Source organism: Cupressus sempervirens, chromosome 2 (genome assembly GCF_028749045.1).
Source record: "Cupressus sempervirens isolate cs-2001-9-10 chromosome 2, ASM2874904v1, whole genome shotgun sequence".
Lineage (NCBI taxonomy): Eukaryota > Viridiplantae > Streptophyta > Pinopsida > Cupressales > Cupressaceae > Cupressus > Cupressus sempervirens.
In genome coordinates, this window is record NC_143119.1 from 579,492,457 (window position 1) to 579,510,922 (window position 18,466).

Consider the following 18,466-nt stretch of genomic DNA (forward strand, 5'->3'; position numbering starts at 1 on the left):
TCAAAACATTTATTGAACCTTGACCGATAGTCCTCTTCATGATAAAATCCCTTGAAGGATGAATCTATATTTTTCATTTCTTGTTCAAAACTCATTACATTTATGAATTTTATATTCTTTCTATGCATACATTCTCATCCAAGTAATATTCAATTATTTCCTCCTCACATAAACCCTTTGTTGGAGGAAAATTATATGCCCTCATCTATTTTAGGGAATTCCTAACCACATTGAAAGGGTTTAGTTTCTCAGGAAGGAAATTGACAACTTGACAACTTGTAGGAGCAATTTCAACAACTTGTAATTTCTCAGGGAGACATTAGTTTCCTCTATTGCGTTCTTTCCTATTTCAAAATCTCCAATTTTGGTGCATCTACACAAAAATGTGTCCTTCCTAACATTTTGACCTAAGTATTCTCTATTTAATAAAATCTATTGCCAAAAGATTTCTATAATTCCTAATCTCTCTGGAACATATTTTGGGAGAAGGTGGGGTGGTTGAGGGTGTTGGTATTTTTACACTACCAAGGAATGAAATGATTGATACCAAGATGATGAAGAAAAACTATCTATGGGTTAGCTATTTCCTATGTTCAACTAAAGGATTTTCAAATCGAGACCCAACTTGAACAAAATCACTAGGATTTTCTACTCTTTAGGCTCTGCAAAACCAAGGCAAGTCCACTTGAGGGATAAAATGATTCAAAACTTGATAGTATCTTCACACGTCATCCATCTATTAATATTATATTAAAATACTCATCCCTTATATCAAATGTTTGGTCATAATCCTTCTCATATTTACATGTAATTCTCGGTAACAACAGCTAACTAAAACACATATATTAAATGCAAACAAGTATTGACCAAAAATGATACTCTTCACATATTTAAAGTAAATTGATTTTGATTTTAAGAGTTTACTCAATGCTTATACATGATCTCTTCATAAAAAAATTGAAATAATTGATTAGTGCCTCATCCATTGGGATTCAAAGTCTAGCCAACCTCTTAACCTAATTGGCTACATTACAATCAATATTATCAACAATTCCCTAAACTCATTCTTATGCATATCCCTCTTACTACATGGAAATCCTATCATATAACTAAAGAATTTACTCAATTCATTGAATGAAAATCAATAGTGAATTGATATACAACCTATCCTAGTTGTATTAAATTGAAAAAGCTTTGCCCATACACTAATACATTTGACATCAATTTGCAACGGCTAAGTGTCTCAATTACGACCGCAATGTGTCGTCACTACGACAGTAATAGACATCGTTGTTTTTTAGTCACAAATTATGATGTCTACCCTCTGCCATCGCAATTACAATGCTTATTGATTGCTATGAAACCACTTTATTATGGCACGAACCTTGTCGTAATGATTGCGACATACATTGCAATGCTTGCGACGTACGTCGCAATTGCAACATCCGCCACAAGCATTGCGATGAGGTCGCGACAGCATCTAGCGACGAGGTCGTTGTGGAAACGAAGTTGATGACTGTCGCAATGCTTGCCATGGATGTCGCAATGAGGTCGCGATGGCATCTAGTGATGGGGTCACTGTGGCGGCGAAGTCGACAACTGTCACAATGCTTGCCGTGGATGTTGCAATTGCGACATCCATGGCAAGCATTGCGATGGTGCCGTTGTGGCGACAATGCCAAGGGCCATCACAATGGTTGGGGTAGACATCACAATTGAGATGTCCATGAAAAGCATTGCGATGGGGCTGCTGTAGCGGCGATGCCAACTACCATCGCCACTACAGCGACCCTGCCACAAGCATATTCAACCTACTGCTTCAGCCACAAACATATTTGCAAGTTTGACAAGTATAAATATATCTCCATTTATCACATTTATTTGATGAATTTCGGAAGTATAAGGAAATATTGGCTGCAGGGATCTAACATTGAATTATTGAAAAAGTTGGAAGTAATGCATCTTTTCATGATATTTTGACTTCATTATCAACTTTCTGCAATGTTTGCCATGTTTTCTGAATGGTTGCCAGCAATGTGATTTTCCCTCTATTTTATAGGTTTTGTCCCAACATTGGTTTGGCATTGAGCTTGACAAAAAAATCTATCTTGCATTGTGCTGTAGTTTCTCTTGATTTGTTCTCGTGAATGAATTCCCTTTACCAGCAATCTTGGATTTTCTATTTGAAAGTGATTGAAAAGGATTGCTCTATCGATTGGAATATTTTCCATAAGAGTCATCTCTGCCATCTTCATCCTATAGTTGTTTAACCTTTTTCCTTATGCCATGGTCATATTCGTCATCCCTGCATAAACCACACAAGATTATGGAAACACAACAACATAGAGATAGATAATTGATTATTGTCCATAGAAACACTTTATGCACAAATAGACTGCTATGCTATTATTTATAGATAGAGCCCCATCTTGTTGGCATGTTTCTCCTCTATCTGTAAAGCTATTATTTGACTGACGAGGAGCAAACAAGTTTTTCTTTGTGCTAATTTTAGAGTCTTTCTCAACATCAGAATATTGTCTAGCTTTACTTAAACCAAGTCTGCTAGGAACTTCTCTTTGTTTCTTTAGCTTAGTACCATTTCCACTAGAAAGTTTCCTGTTTACAAGGGGCATTGGAGTATCACAAAATTTAGCAATGTTACACCCATTTTGAACCACACCAGCTATAATTTCTGATGTCTCAGTTTGCTGCACAGAAACACAAAGAGCAGACCAATTTTTCTCTGTGCTAATGTTAGAGTCTTGCTCAACATCAAAATATTTTCTAGCTTTACTTAAACCAAGTCTTCTAGGAACTTCTCTTTGTTTCTTTAGCTTAGTACCATTTCCACTAGAAAGCTTCCTGTTTACAAGAGGCATCAGAGTATCACAAAATTTAGCAATGTTACAACCATTCTAAACCACACCAGCTATAATTTTAGATGTCTTGGTTTGCTGCACAGAAACACAACCATTTATTTTGTTTAACAAACCCTTTCCACAAGATTGTTGTGGATACTTAGAAGCGACTAAACATGCAAAACTTTTTACATCTGGATACTCTTTTCCAGAAGGCATTTTTGTAGAGCATTTTTGCTTAAGAAAAATGTCAGCCTTCTTAAGCTATAACTTCGTGCATTTCTTCCTTTCATTGGATCGTTTCTTCCTCAAAATATGTATTTCTCTTAGAAGAAAATGCCCCCTGAAAGACAATGCTTGTAAAAAATGAGGACATGGAAGATGCTTCATAAGCTTCAATCTATTTCTACTAATGAGGTAGTGGTTTTCCTCATGGTGTTTTTGGTACTTTTGGTTGGAAATACATTTAGTTTCTTGACTATATTTCTGCAACCTATGTGGATGCATAGCTTTTACACATGACCCATTCATTTTCCTTCCCTTACAGAGAAAAGTACCATTTTTGCCTCCCTGCCAAAAGGAAAATATAAAGATTCATTAAGAATAAAAGCAATTTTCTCAAAAACAAACATATACACTGCAACATTAATACAAAAAAAAAGCACCTGAAATAAGGAACCATATTCTAGGGATAGGAGCTTAGCAGCCTCACTCTCATTATCTATAGAATTGTGGACCACACTACCATTCTCTAGAAGCTCACCAGCTACAACTTTACCATTTGAATCATTTTTTGGAAGTTTAGTAGCATGATGCTGAGTAATAATACTTGTCAAACCATTTGTAGAATGTTTGACATTCTCATGATCATTTACCATTAATTTTTGAATAAGCTTCAGAATTTCTACCAATATAGTTCTCATTATCATTGCTCACATCACAATTTTGATAATGTCTAACAACCATATCACTAAAATTACCCACAAAATTAGTTCACTTTATTTCAGATTCCTGCTTCTTAACATTATTACTAGACCCATTCGATGTGCATCCATTACTTATGGTATGACTTGACTAGAAGACATTATTTGTTTGAATACCATTGGTTCTTGGAGGCACCATTTGTAATGTAGCATCATGATCTGCTGATGATCTGGATTTACTACATGACTGGCTAGAACTTGTGTTCTTTTCTAGGCTTTCTAAAATGAAATTGACATTTGAAAAATTTTCTACCTATTGGGGTATCTTGTTTACAACTGCAACATTAAAAGAGATTGCTGTCATTTGGAAAGAATGCATGTTTTCTGTCACCTAGGGGGCATATGAATCTTGTAAGTGGTTTTCCTTTGGATGTCCAATGTTTAATGACACCCTCTTCTTTATTTTAGAGCCATTATACTGAGATTCAAACCCACTTGCTATTTGAATGCTAGTTTTCTTATCTTGTATATAGAAGAGCATGTAAGCTTTCTAGGAAAACACACTTTTTTCACTGACTAAACAAACCTAGAGTACAAAATGTCATAAGAATAACTTCAAACAGTCTAAGAAACTTCAATATAATTAGTGTTACCATATAAAGAAAAGGTTCTACATAAAATTGTAGTTCTTTTGTGTATTCTATTATACACAAATTATAATGAGCTTCCTCCACAAAATTAAACATGTCTTCACAACTGTAGCAAATGTATACCCGATTATCATCTAAAGCATGTCACATGCCTGTGGATGAATGAATAAAGTATAAATAATGACCAAAATGTGTGCTCTAGCCATCATGAACAAGAACACCATAAAGAGTGTACTTAAAATTGCCCTCTTATGATTGATCAATAGACAGAAAAAATAGAATATCATTCAAATGTGCAAAATTTATTAAAAAACTAGTAGATATTACAAAAACTATATTATTAGATTCCACTAAAAATGTGATCCACTGGCAAATAATATTGTAAGGGCTACTTACATGTGAACTGCTAACAAATGGTTTAAGACCCAATGTACAACCAAAGTCTTCTTTTTTGTCAATTTTTCCTCCAGATCCAACTACACTGAAGCACTTGAGATGAATTGCAAGAATATGTGGTGATTTATCAATTTTGAGTTGTTTTAGAGCCTTCACTTTTACTTTGCATTGTTCACATTGATATCTTTTCACACCCCCATCTAACTGTTCCACTACCATGTAATGGGATAATGCTTTCAACAAGGAATTTTCTCGAATGATCTCTAGGCTCAAATCTAAGAAAGGATCAAATTTATTTGAGCAATAAAAACATTGTGTGCACTTCACCTACAAGCCAGGTTGAAGCAATTGTTAATGAATACAATACTTTTCTAAGACTATAACCTAGAGTTCCTAGACTCTTGAGGATGTAAGTCATTTCTAGATGAAATATTAGTCACTTGAAAGATTGCAGTTATTCTTGAATCACAAGTTTTCTTTGTGTCATCCAACACTTTGATGCAAAATTTTTGACCATTACAGAACATAGCCTTGTGGTGTTTAACCTGCAATAATATGTGAAACATGTCAAGACTCGGAAACACTATATGAGAATTATTTTAGTTTCATTCTGATTCTCATCTCAAATCCTTAAATACATGCATAATTCTTGACAATTTGATAAACACATACCATATAATAGATCTGGCCAAAATTCTTCTATAGGTCTACACGTGTTCTTAGCAATAGTGGCTAACTAAAGCTAAAACATTCCATGCAAACAAGTAACAACCAGCTTTGAACATCTTCAGGAAATAAAAGTAAAATTGATTATAATTCTACATTTGAAAACCATTTATGACATATTTCTCTTCCAGCTGAATCAATTTGACTAGTGCGTAATCCATCAGGGTTCAAAGTCTACTAAAAATCCATAGATCTAATTTTTTGCCTTACAACAAATATTATCAGCAATTCTTATTAGAATTCATCATTCAAAAAATCCTTCCTACTACTATAGAAACCTTATCAAATTCATCAAATCTTTTACTTAATCCATTGAACTAATAGTAGTGGTGAACATATATATAACCTAAATGGGTTGCATTCAATTGCACAAGCCTTTACTCATAAAATATCAAGATAACTAAGTAGCTAAAAGGAGAAAAAATTTAGAAAGAACTGATATGTGGATAGCTCATAATTTGTATTCATTTTCTTTGAAAATTGTATACATTTGCAATAACTCAAAATGACCTTAGGAAGAAACACATAGATCATTCTATATATTAATGCATTCTCAGGAACTAATAGATGTAATACATCATAAAATTTGCTCCAAACATTGGACCAAAAAAAAACTAAGTATATCATTTAAGCATTAGAAAATTGGGCCATTCTCTAGCCTTGGAATCTCACTTATATAATGTGAGATGCAACAAGCTTTAGGCTAAGAGAAAATGACAGGTGTCCTTTACAAGAGATAATTACATACACCTATCATAAAATGACAAAATGTGAGTAACAGAAGATGTCTAGATCAAACATTCCTTTTGGTGGGTCTACTTCTATCACATCCTCTATTGTTGTTGATTTGGCTGCTATTCTGATCCCTCTTTGTATGCAATTGCCAAGCTAGCCAATGATGAAGTTCATTCTTATGATTGCAAGTTAGTCTCCACCTGTGAGTTTTCACCATCTTTATCTTGTACAGTGGGAGTAGCTTCTACTTTTCTTTCTTTGGTTGTATCAGTGTCCTATGGGCCTGAGTCTACAACTAAAAGTGACTGATCATTCTTTTCTTCTTCTCCCTATTGGCCTTGTGTAGTGATGGTGTCAATAATTTGGATCTCATCACCTTGCACCTCATCGCTGTTAGTTTCTACTTTCTCAAACTGTTCGTCAAGAGCTATTTCTGCCATCCACTTGTCAAACAGTGTGTCATCTAGCCAATTGAATTACGACATATCACTCTACCTCTTGAGCACATACTTAGCCTCTTTATCAATAGCAACAAATTCCTATTTTAAATAATCAAAGAATATTTGGGCCTTCACCATTTCTTTCATTATGGTAGCCCACCATGCATGCCTTGTTTCATTTATAATTCTATTCATTCTTAAACAAAATACATCATCAAGCTGCTTAGCCAATTAATCTTTTCTTTCCAAATTATTCTTCTTATCTAGGGCACAAGGAAACAAACTAAACTTTTGGCTCTTGTACTTATCTAAGTAGCCAACTATTATTCTTTGCAAATGAATTCTCTTATTGTCAAAGTCAGTAAGATTAGAAACAATATCAAAAGTTTTCTGAATTAGATCACAGGAAGTTTTTAGAATAGAATAACATAAAAATGTCATCTCCTTCCTCCTTCTTACCCACTTATTCACAATAGGTTTCAGAGCCTCATCACTAGCTTTCAACTCCTCCTAAATACTGATCACCCTGGCCAACTGATCATGAACTAGTGGCCATTCAATTTTATCCCCCAAATATGTAAGAGCTTTTCTTAATTTTTCTTCATATTTCACATTCAACTCCACATGCAAAGCCCACAATTTATTCTTTTCTTCTTCAAAGTCCTCAACAATATAATATTCTAACCTTTGGGGTGTATCTAGTATTTCTATAAGGGGGTGGATTTGAAGGGTTTAACTGGGGGGCAAGGGTATGTTATTCTTGGTCTTGTGGACCTTCCCATTAGCTTGTTATCAAGCTTAATTCTCCTCTTTAATTCTTTATTGTAGGCATCCACAACCACCTCATACTTGCTTTGCAACTCAGTCATTTCTTTTTCCTCCCTCTCTGCAATAGCCAAGGAAAATTGAGAGTAATCTACATTCATGTGGGCTACCTATACAAGTGAGGTATCAACAACTGTCCCCATAATGATATTCCCTATTAGTCCTAAATCATCAGGCTATGATGGAACAACCCTAGATCCTCTTCTTAATGACCACACAACAAGAGTAGCTTGGTCATTACTGAATGCAATTCCCAAGAACTCCTTTTTATTTGGATCTTGCAATCCCAAATTATTTGACACAGAATTGAAAATCAAAGCATCAGCGATGTCCCAATTGGGAAATTATAAAATATTCATAGCCTTTACCATCTATATCCCTTCTTCAGGGGTTATATTTTGGAACTCTTGAATCATTTTTCCTTTATTTGATTTCGAATGGAGACTTCATCCATTTCTGGATGCTTTTTTTCATATTCTTACATCTTTCCTCAAAATTGCTCATGTTTAACCTCCAAGATAACTGATGGAAAGCCCTAGATTTTACAAAATTGTCATCAAATAGAAATTACTGACTTTCTTTTTTCAAAATAGGATCGAATTCTCTTCCCTTGAAATCTACTATAGTCAAGTCAAAACTTGGTACAGGAGGCTCCTAGGGGTTCCCTTCATCAATCTTTGCTTGGGTAACAAAAACTCCCCCTTGTGATCTAATTTGTTCAATTTTCTCATTAGTGAGCTGCTCCTCCTCAATTCTCATGGGGGTTTGGGAAGGTGAATAACTCTCATCATGTAGTTCCTCTTCCCTTATTATCTTTCTCCTCTTAGGAGAAGGTTTAGGAGGCCTTTCTTCAAAAATAGCACTAGTAGATTCAACTATCTATTTTCCTTTATCCACAATGGGCCTTTGATCTTGAATGATAGTATATCCTGACCTCATTGAACAACTAGTGGGCCTACCCCTATATTAGGAGTGAAGCCCAATCTCCTCATTATTTCTCTAGCCTTATTTGGAAAAGAATCAATGAAATATTGCTTTTTCTCATTCATCACCTCTTTTATTTTAGGGAATGTATTCATAAGCTTATTAATTCTATCTGCACTAGTTAGAAGATTGCTTAGAGGGTTGTAATCTTTGTCAAAACAATTAATGAAACTCAAAACTTTTGAATAGACTCTCCATTTTTCTTTCTTTGTTTCTTGCTCTTGTAGAGAGTACTCATTCCTTATTACATCTTTAGGGAAATAATATTCATGCTCAATTGGACAAAGTTTGATCCTATGCCTAAGAGCCAAATGAAAGAAACCTTCTACGTCACAAAAATGAGGGTGAGATACTACCATCTTATATTGATCCAAAAATTTGTAAAGGGAAACCCATCCTTCCTTGGTTATCAAAAATTGGTGGGCTACTGTGCAAGTGGGAAAAATTGATCCTATTCCCCTTTTGTGCAAAAAGGCTTCTTCTACTCCTCCCAACTGCCACAAGAATTCAGCTACTCCTATCTTTAAGGGCACCTAGTAAGGTAGTACATGAGGTGTTCCCTTGAATCCATAAATTTTGATAATAGTTGAAACTGAATATGGGATAATATCTCCCCAATTATGTGAAACCTTCAGATTATGGGGTTTATCCATAGGCCTAACAAGGTGGATTGGTGCCTTAGGGATCTTGGGATTGTCTCTTAATACAAGGAACCTCAGTTTGGAGGTGAAGTACCTGTCAAATCTAACAAAACTAGCATTTTCTACTTCCCTAGTAATATCTACACTCCATAATTGAACTGGCAGTACTTCCCCCTCTTGTTCTCTATTCAAAACCATTTCTTTACCAAATTATGTAGCCCCCTTAAATAGAAACATGTGCATCAACAGGGAGTATTGGCCCCAAACCTTCTCCACCTTGCCCTTAGAAATCCCAACGAATCCATTGTGAATCTCATCAGCTAGGTAAGAAGCAAAATGAAAAATTATTTCCACATCAAAAGAGGAGATTTGAGTGATCATATACATGAAACTCTCAGGGATAAAGTCTTCTTCACCCTCTCCAAAAACTCGGCACAAGGTCCTATATATCTCTACTACCCTAGCATTGAAGCATGTTTTCTTGAAAGGTTCTTTAGAGGATGATGTTATTGCTGGTAGGGTTCCAATTCTGCCAATGTGGGCCTTCAATGCACCTTGTCTATGTCCTTCTTAGACATATATTCTTTTACTAAATTTTTCAAATTAATGGGCACATGATACCTCGTGAGAGGTCCCAAATGAAAAACTTCCCTAATCTCTTCTGGACTGATGGTGATTAGAATTTCACCATCTACTCTTCTCACTACCCTAGTGGCTTGATCATAACTCTTCAACACAACCTCAAGGAGATCATAATCCATAAACACACTAAGAACAAATAGCTTTCCTAGGTCAAAATTCCATATATTGGCATGTGGGGAAAATAATTTCTTTTTTGCAAACCATTTGTTGAAAAAATTTAAACCAGTTTGCAAGGTTTGAGCAATCCTGGACCCAATTACCCTTATCATACAATCCATCTACTATCCTCAACCTAGGGTTTAATGAGGTCAACTTTTTAACTTGCACTATCTCTACAGTAGACCCAAGAAGCAACTCAAGCAAATCATCATGTACATTTCTATCCAAATAATTTACTTGACTTGAAAACTCCTTCTTCAAAGGAATCTTTGATTATGCTTTACAGAACTAAAATACTTACAAAAATTATAGTAGGATTACTTACTTGAATTTTGTCCTCATTTTCCTTTGTATTCCTGCAATTTTTTTGCGAACAAACTGCTTCACAATCTTGCCAAACTTCAGCACAATCTTCTTTAGTAATTGCGTCTGCTCAGGAAAGGCTCAAAATCTTTGTTTGCATAAGGTGAAACTAATTAAACCTTCTATATTATACTCTATTTTTCCTCACATGCAAATATTTCATGTCTAATTAATACACAAATTGGCACCATCTTCTGCATTTAAATCTACATTGTTGATCATTAAAAATCCTATGATCATGGGATACGGAGAAAGACAACTTGGTGTTCCACTTGACAAGTTGGCCAGTCAATCCAATGAAAACTACCCATGTACATAGTTCTTTCCTTGATGGCACTTCTGTTTGGACCCACTGGCAACTGAGGACATGTATCAATAGGTCACTACTTCGCTATACAAAAAGAATGATCACCTTGCCATAGGGAAGCAATGATAGCCATTGATTTGATCTTGATCTTGTGGATGATATATTACTGCATTGCTTAGAAGAATAGTGGTGGGCTCTTATTTTCTATCTCGCTATACATATCCTCCAAGAAAATCTTCATGGTGAGATAGTGATGGCCGTTGATCTAAGACCAAATGAAAGGTAGAGAAACTGTATAAAGTACCTTAAAGAGTGGTGGGTCCCATACTTGCTATGTCGCATAGAGTAAACAACTTGCAACTTTCCATAGTGAGATAGCGAGGACTATTGATTCTAGTTTGATCTGATGATCAAAATCCCTTATATGCTTTATGAATGGGGCGTGGGTCCCGGGGCATTGGTGACATAGAAAAATCTGCACTGCTGACACCCAACAAGACCTTACTTTTAATCTTAGTCACCCTTCCCTGTTGCTTGAGGTCCCACTGGCTAGTCTTTTCATGATGCCTCACTACTTCGCTAACGGTGAGATGTCAAATTTTTTCGATAGTGAGGTAGTGAGCTCTAGTGACTTTAATAAAACTCGGCACTAGAAGAATAAAAACCCATCAAATCACCATCGCCCCTACTAACTGCTTTTGATAATAGTAGTTATTACTTGTCATGCCACCTGGAAAGACTATGTTTACCAAGAAACTTAAAGGCCACCATGTCTTTGATTTCATGACACCTTGCTACTTAGCTAATGACAAGATGCTTAGTTTTTCTAATAGTGAGGCATCAGAAAGACCTTTATTCTGGTGCCGACTTTTGGCTGCTTCTATTGGGTCCATTTTCCTATTCTGATGGTACTTACAAGGTGCATGTGACTGAAAAGTCGGCCAAAAAAAAAATCCTCGACCACCATACCTTCATTTTACAGTGCTGTTTTATAAAATTTTTGGCACTTGCTACCTCGCTATGTATAAAAAGTGCTCAACTCTTCATAGCAAGGTAGTGATAATAGTAGATCTATTCAAATCAGATGGTGAGGAACCTGAGAGGAAAGATTACTTAAGGGTGTGGGAAAATTTTAAAAGAAAATAGAATATTCGCCCTATTTTTCAAAAAGAGTTTCATACCCAAAAATTACAAAAGGAATGAGACAAAGAGTTTTAACAATTTTTTTCAAAGGTTAACAAATCTAGATGACCAAAGACCATAAACCCTATTCACCATAAATGGATACAATCTGAATTTTTATACCTGGACAAAGGAATTTTATCATGTGAAAATTTAGATCGGCAGTGGCTCTATCTGGGGACATTGAATTCTCTGGATTCAAATGAGGGCTCAAAATTTCTGGGGGAAGCAAACCAACCAAGCTCCCTACAAACCAACCACTACTAAGAGAGCAAAACACACAAGAAAAATATGCACATGAAACTATACAAACAAAAAAGGATGTACACATATGTAAAAGAAACCCTAAACTACTATTCATGGAGAAACAAGTATTTCAAAAAAAAAAACCTCTTCAAGAACTATCCATGAACTAGCAGTTCAAGAATATTGTCTGATAAGTCTTTAAGAATATAGGAGTCTTCTCTCCATGAATTTACAATCAGATAAGGACCTAACGAGATAGGATCAAATTTACCATGTTTTCCTTTATCCTCCATTCTGGCATTCCACATTAAGACTAGTTCTCTATCTTCAAACTTTCTACTTACTGTCCTTTTATCATAGAGTGTCTTAACTTGTAGTTGCAAACTTTGGTTATAGAGAGATGCTTCCTTTCTAGTTTCTGCTAATCCTACAAGTTCATCTAGCCTTTCTTGCATGTCATCGGTAACATCTTCATCATATAACTAAATGTAATTGTAGAGTACTACCAAGTTGTTCTGAGGCATCTTGGCCTGAATTCCATATACTAGATCAAATGGTGCCACACCAATAGCCTTTTTAATAGTCACCCTATTAGCCCATATGGCTAATTGTAATTTAGAATCCCAGGCTTTCTTATTATCATCCAATGTCCTTTTTATTATTTTCAACAAACTCTTATTTGTGGACTCATCTTTTCCATTTCCTTGTGGATGATACGGGGAAGATGTTGATCTAGTGATTCCATATTTGTCACAGAATTTCTTGAATTATTCAGACCTAAAACACATTGCATTATCTGTTACAATTTTTTGAGGACAACCAAATTTGGAAATAATGTTATTCAACAAGAAATTGTTGACAACTTTACTTGTTGCATTCCTTGTGGGGATAGCCTCTACCCACTTTGTAAAATAGTTACTAGCAACTAAGATCCAGGAATAGCTAGTGCTAGATTTGGGAGCAATTTCACCTATGAAATCCATACCCCATTGTTGAAAAGGTGCTTGGACCTCAACATGCTTTAGTGGAGTATTACCTGAGAATTTCAATTTTCCAACAAATCTTTGGCAGGCATCACATTTTCTAATCATTATTTGAGCATTCTTGAAAAGAGAGGGCCACCAAAATCTAGCTCTCATCACCTTATGTGCAGTGGTCTTGGCCATATAGTGTCCAAAAACTCTAGCATGCATTTCGTTTAAAACTTCTTTCACCTTTTCTTGACAATTATGTATCTGATGGCTTGCAATTTAATATTCCTTTTATCATTTCTATCAACTAGGAAGGAGCTTCCATGTGTTGAAGATAATAGATAACATTTACATACCAATCACAATGATCCATGTCACATAAGTCAGATCTGAGGTCATCAACTACCACATTTATCTAATTAGCATCCAAATTAGATTTAGCCATGAGTTTAGCCAAACCTTGACCTCTTACCAACTTAGTTATCTATATTTCAATATTGAATTCTTGGATCCTGTTGATCCATCTACACCTTCTTCCCGACACTTCTTGCTGAGAAAATATGTCTTTAACAATAGCACTAGGCAAAATGCAATGACAATAGCACCTATCAAGTAGCATCTGAAAGCCTTAATAGCCTTTACTAAAGCATATGCTTTTTTAGAATTTATGTTATATTTCAATTTAGTAGGCTGCAATGAATTATTGAAAAAATTAATGGGTTGTTTATATCCTTCTTCATTTTTATGCAACAAGATTGCGGCTACAGTGTGAAAGGATGTAAAAGAAAAAATGTGCATAAGCTTTGTATAATCTAGAGTTCTCAGTACTAGAGAATTTTTTATTGTAATTTTAATATCCTGGAATGCTTGTGAGGGCTCACCATTCCAATCTATAATAGCTCCCTTCTTGAGCATCTTTGAGATAGGTCTACTAATTTCAACAAAGTTAGTAACAAACCTTCTAAGAAAATTAACTTGGCCAAAGAAAGATTGAATTCCTTTTACATTCTTTGGCTTGGGGACTTTATCAATAGCTGCTACTCTCTCGGGATCTATTTTCACACCATCTTTAGACACTATATGTCCTAGCAATCTGCCTTCTGTCACCCCAAATGTACATTTCTTTGGGTTCAATGATACTCCATATTCCAAAGCTCTGATAAAAAATTTCTCCAAATGCCTATAGTAATCCTCAACCTTCTTAGAATAGGTTGTAAAATCATCTTGGTATACAACCATAAATTTATTGATATAATCATGAAATGCCACATCCGTGGCTCTTTGGAAAGTAGCTCCTGCATTAATCAAGCCAAATGGCATCCTTACATATACATAGGTTCCCCATGGGGTTGTGAAGGTTGTCTTAAATTGTTCATTTTCCTTTACCAGAATTTGATTGTACCCAAAGAAACCATCCATCATGGACATTAGCTCAGAACTAGTTACTTGTTGCAACATGGCTTCCATATTTGGTAATCCATAATTATTCTTCAAGGATGCAATGTTCAAATTCTTGAAATCCACACATAATCTTATGTCTCCATTTTCCTTTCTAATAGGTACCAAATTTGAAACCTAGTTGGAATGTATAATTGGTTTGATTATCCCCCCATCCCTTAATTTCATCAATTCTTCTTGCACTTTGGGAGCTAGGGTAGGGTTTACTAATCTTTGTTTCTATCTGAAAGGTTTTACATTATCCTTTAGTAGTATGACATGTTGGAACAAATCTTCCCTATAAGCCTTAAGGTCTATTGGCACTCAAAATTTTAGCCCAAATTTTGAGCAATTTTGAGAAATTGAGCCCTATAAATGCTTTCAAATGCCAATGTACCCGACTGTCAAGTTGAGGCCTAAGAGGTGTTCAATGCTTCTAGCACTTTCCATTCAGCTTGTCTAAGTGTTCCATGAAGTTAATTTATCATTTTGAGCCTTCCCATGAAGTCTTGTTTTAAGCAATTGTTAAGTTTGCATTTTTACCCTAAGTATCAAACAACGATAGGGGGCTGTGTTTGCCATTAAATATCTTGCACCCAGAAATGTGTCATAACCTACCACTTTGGGAGTACCTAGTGTCCATACCTAAGAGCCTATGTTTTAGATTTTGAGTCATTTTGAGTCTATTTGACTAGGTTTTGACTCCCTCAAAGTTGGTTATTTAAATTTGTCATGTTGATGCACATTGCACATAATTTTGAGAAGCCCCGTTTGACGTGTTATAACTTTTGACCAGTTGACTAAAATGAGAAAATTCCTTTAGCATTGTATTTTAGACATCAAGGAATTGTTATGTTTCAAGTTTGAGCTTATGACGAATCTGTTTGATTAGTTTTCAAACACAATTTCTATCTTTTTACTGGTGTCAACATTTATAGATTTTTTGGAACCCCTATTTGTGATATTATAACTTGAAATCTATGATAGGTGAGATCGAATGGATTTTACCACTATGTTGTACTCTAAAAATACTCTAAGTGTGCTAGTTTGCAAGTCATGACGAATCCATTTGCACACTTTTTTAAGTCAATTCTATTCGTAAAAAATTACTTTTTATCAGTGTTTCCAGTCTGCAAAATCCAAGTAGCCTTCTTTGACTGCTTGCCATTCACGTCCTATTATTTTTCATGAGCCCAAATTGTAGATCCATTTTCTCCTCATGATAGTGAACCAACACCCTAGTTTTTGTGCCCCCATGTGTGAGTTTGCCTAGTTTTCCAAGCCAATTCCAAACCACGTTTATTGCTTTCTGACGTGTTTGCTTGCAGGTATTTCTGAGTGAGCAACTTTGACAGTGAATATCTCTTGATCCTGAATTCGTCATGAGATGAGATTTGATAGGGTGCAAGAGTGTGGAGCAAATAGTTAGTGTGCCCATTTTTAGAGCCCAGTCAGGTGTTTGGTTCAGTTTTTAAGGCTAGTCAATGAACCTCCTAACATTAAATTCATAGTTTGTAAATCTATGGTAAAATCAGTCTTAATTGATGGTTCGATGATTGAAATTGATTTTAATCAGTTCAAGATGATCAATAAGTCAATTTGAAGATTCAGTTGTTTGGAAATGAATTTTTTTATAGCCAGACCCACTTTGGGGACTGGCTAATTCCATTAGGCAGAATGAGTCAAAGCATGAAAAATAAAGGTTTTCAAAAAAGGGGGAAAAGATAACTGTGATAAATGTCATTGAAAAATTTCATTTCAAAGAGCCCGTGTCCACAATCAATTTCTTATGGCATTTCTGTGTGAGAATTATTTATTTTTGACTCTTCCATGGTTTTGGATTTTTAAGTTCATATATGTGGATATGTGATGTGGAATCGAAGGAGCACAGACCAAAGATTTCAAAATGCATAAAGTTGAGAATATGAACAATATGAATAATATGTTGATAGGAGCTTGGCACAGATTAGGGTTTTCATTGTTCAATTTTCTAACCTTTTGCATAAACCTCATGATTAGTGGTTTCCAAATAGTACTAACATATTCAATGAAAAGGCATTTTCTACATCGTTTGTTTTAGTGCAAAATTTATTAAGCAGTAGATACTTTGAAGGATGGTGATTATCTTCAATAGTGTGACTTTGTCTCATTACTTCAAATTGCTTAAGGGACTCATATCTCCAAAACCATGCCTTTTTATTTGGTGGAGGAGTCAAAGCCACCATAAAAGAAGATGCCACATAAGTAGAAACTATCGCCCAAGTCAGAAAACAAAATGGCAGGAAGGTTAGAGGAGCTCTTCCCATGTAGGGGCAATATAAAAAGAAAGTTAGACGCGGCAATAGAATGACAATCAGCACCAATTCAAAGCTACAAGTATAAGGGAGGCCAACAATAGAAGGAAACTCATGCAATATGAAGGGTAGGGCATTTTAAAAGGAAGCTCCATACACAGAGCAAGGAAAATTCATGCTACATTTGAAACAAAACCCACGCTTTCTGATGGCAGTCAATGCAATGTAGGAGAGAGCCGATGGAATGGTACCTTGCAATTGGTTGTTTTGAAGCCATAGTTCTCCTAAATTTAGAACCTGTTTGAGTTGAGGTGGAATGCCACTAATAGGGTATTGTATATATATATGGCACTGACAGAGTGAGGGAATGAAGCTACTGTATCACATAAAAGAATCTGTCCCATGCATAGAGGATGTTGAAATGAGTACTCACACTAAAAGAAGGAGATGCCACGTATGACAAGTCAAAGGAGGAATTCACAGGGCAGCAGAAGAGGTGTCATTATTGAGGCATCTACAACAAGGAAAAGAGGAGCCACATTTTTAAATGGAAACTCACACTAATTTAGGGAGACTCTGCTACACCAAAGGAAATAGCCACTAAAAAATACACCCATGCATGTTCAAAGACTGTGGTAGGGTGTGCATTGGAGAGTGCAGAAAGCTCACATAGATGGAAGGAGCCAGCGGTCAAAGTATGAAGAGCCCACATGAGTGAAGCAAGCTGTAGGTGGAACAGGGCACAAGATTTTTGAACAAATCACCCACACCTACAAAGAAAAGAGAAGGTAAAGCCACTAGCTAATGAATGAAAAAACCAACGCATGTAAAGTGCAGATAAACCACAACAATGAAAGCAATGTAGAGAGAGTAAGCCACCAAGGAGAATCAAAGACAGTAGCAAGAAGAATCAGGACCAACCGATTTACAATTTGAAAGGATTGTTGTCAAGGACCTTAAAGATATCAATAGTAAACATAAGAAATTGCTAATTTTTCTCTCAAATATTTCAAATGGCCTAAAAGCAAGAAAGAGACAAGATCCTCTTTTTTCATATGATGTAGATTTAAGGGCGTCTTTGCTTCCAGATATAATGATTGGCTTCTCAGCTGTGCCTCATAAATCAATAGAGACTCTCCAGTCAATTTCACGGAGCTCCTTGGTAGTGTCATGAATGAAGCAATCTACAAGGGGTGTTATCAGTGCAGGGTTGTTGTTGGTGGAGGAAGCTTCCATTTTTAGTTTATCCCACATTGCTTCTATAAGGGGATTTTTTGGTCTTTAAATACAAAAGCATACGATAAGATGGTATCATAAAGACAATGCATTTTTAAGCCAAAGCTACGTGCACATGGGTCCCAATTGGACACAATAAGAGCTAAAGTTTTGAAGGAATATTCGCATGTAAAAACCACTGATGTTAGTAGGTAGTAAGTTGCTAGAAAAGTAGAAAATCCAATGATTCGCTATTTCACCACCGAAAAGTGGTGAGAAATTTCGGCTAGCGAGGTAGCAACTCGCTGGAAAACCTCCAAGATCCGGCGAGATTCAAAATGCAATGTGGGACCCACACAGTACTGTCAGTGAATGATTGAAGGACAAGTGGTAGCCAAGAAGTGACTGAGATGCTAATGTGGATTTTAGGCTACGAGATGGCACCGCATGGACGATCTGACACTCGTTGCTA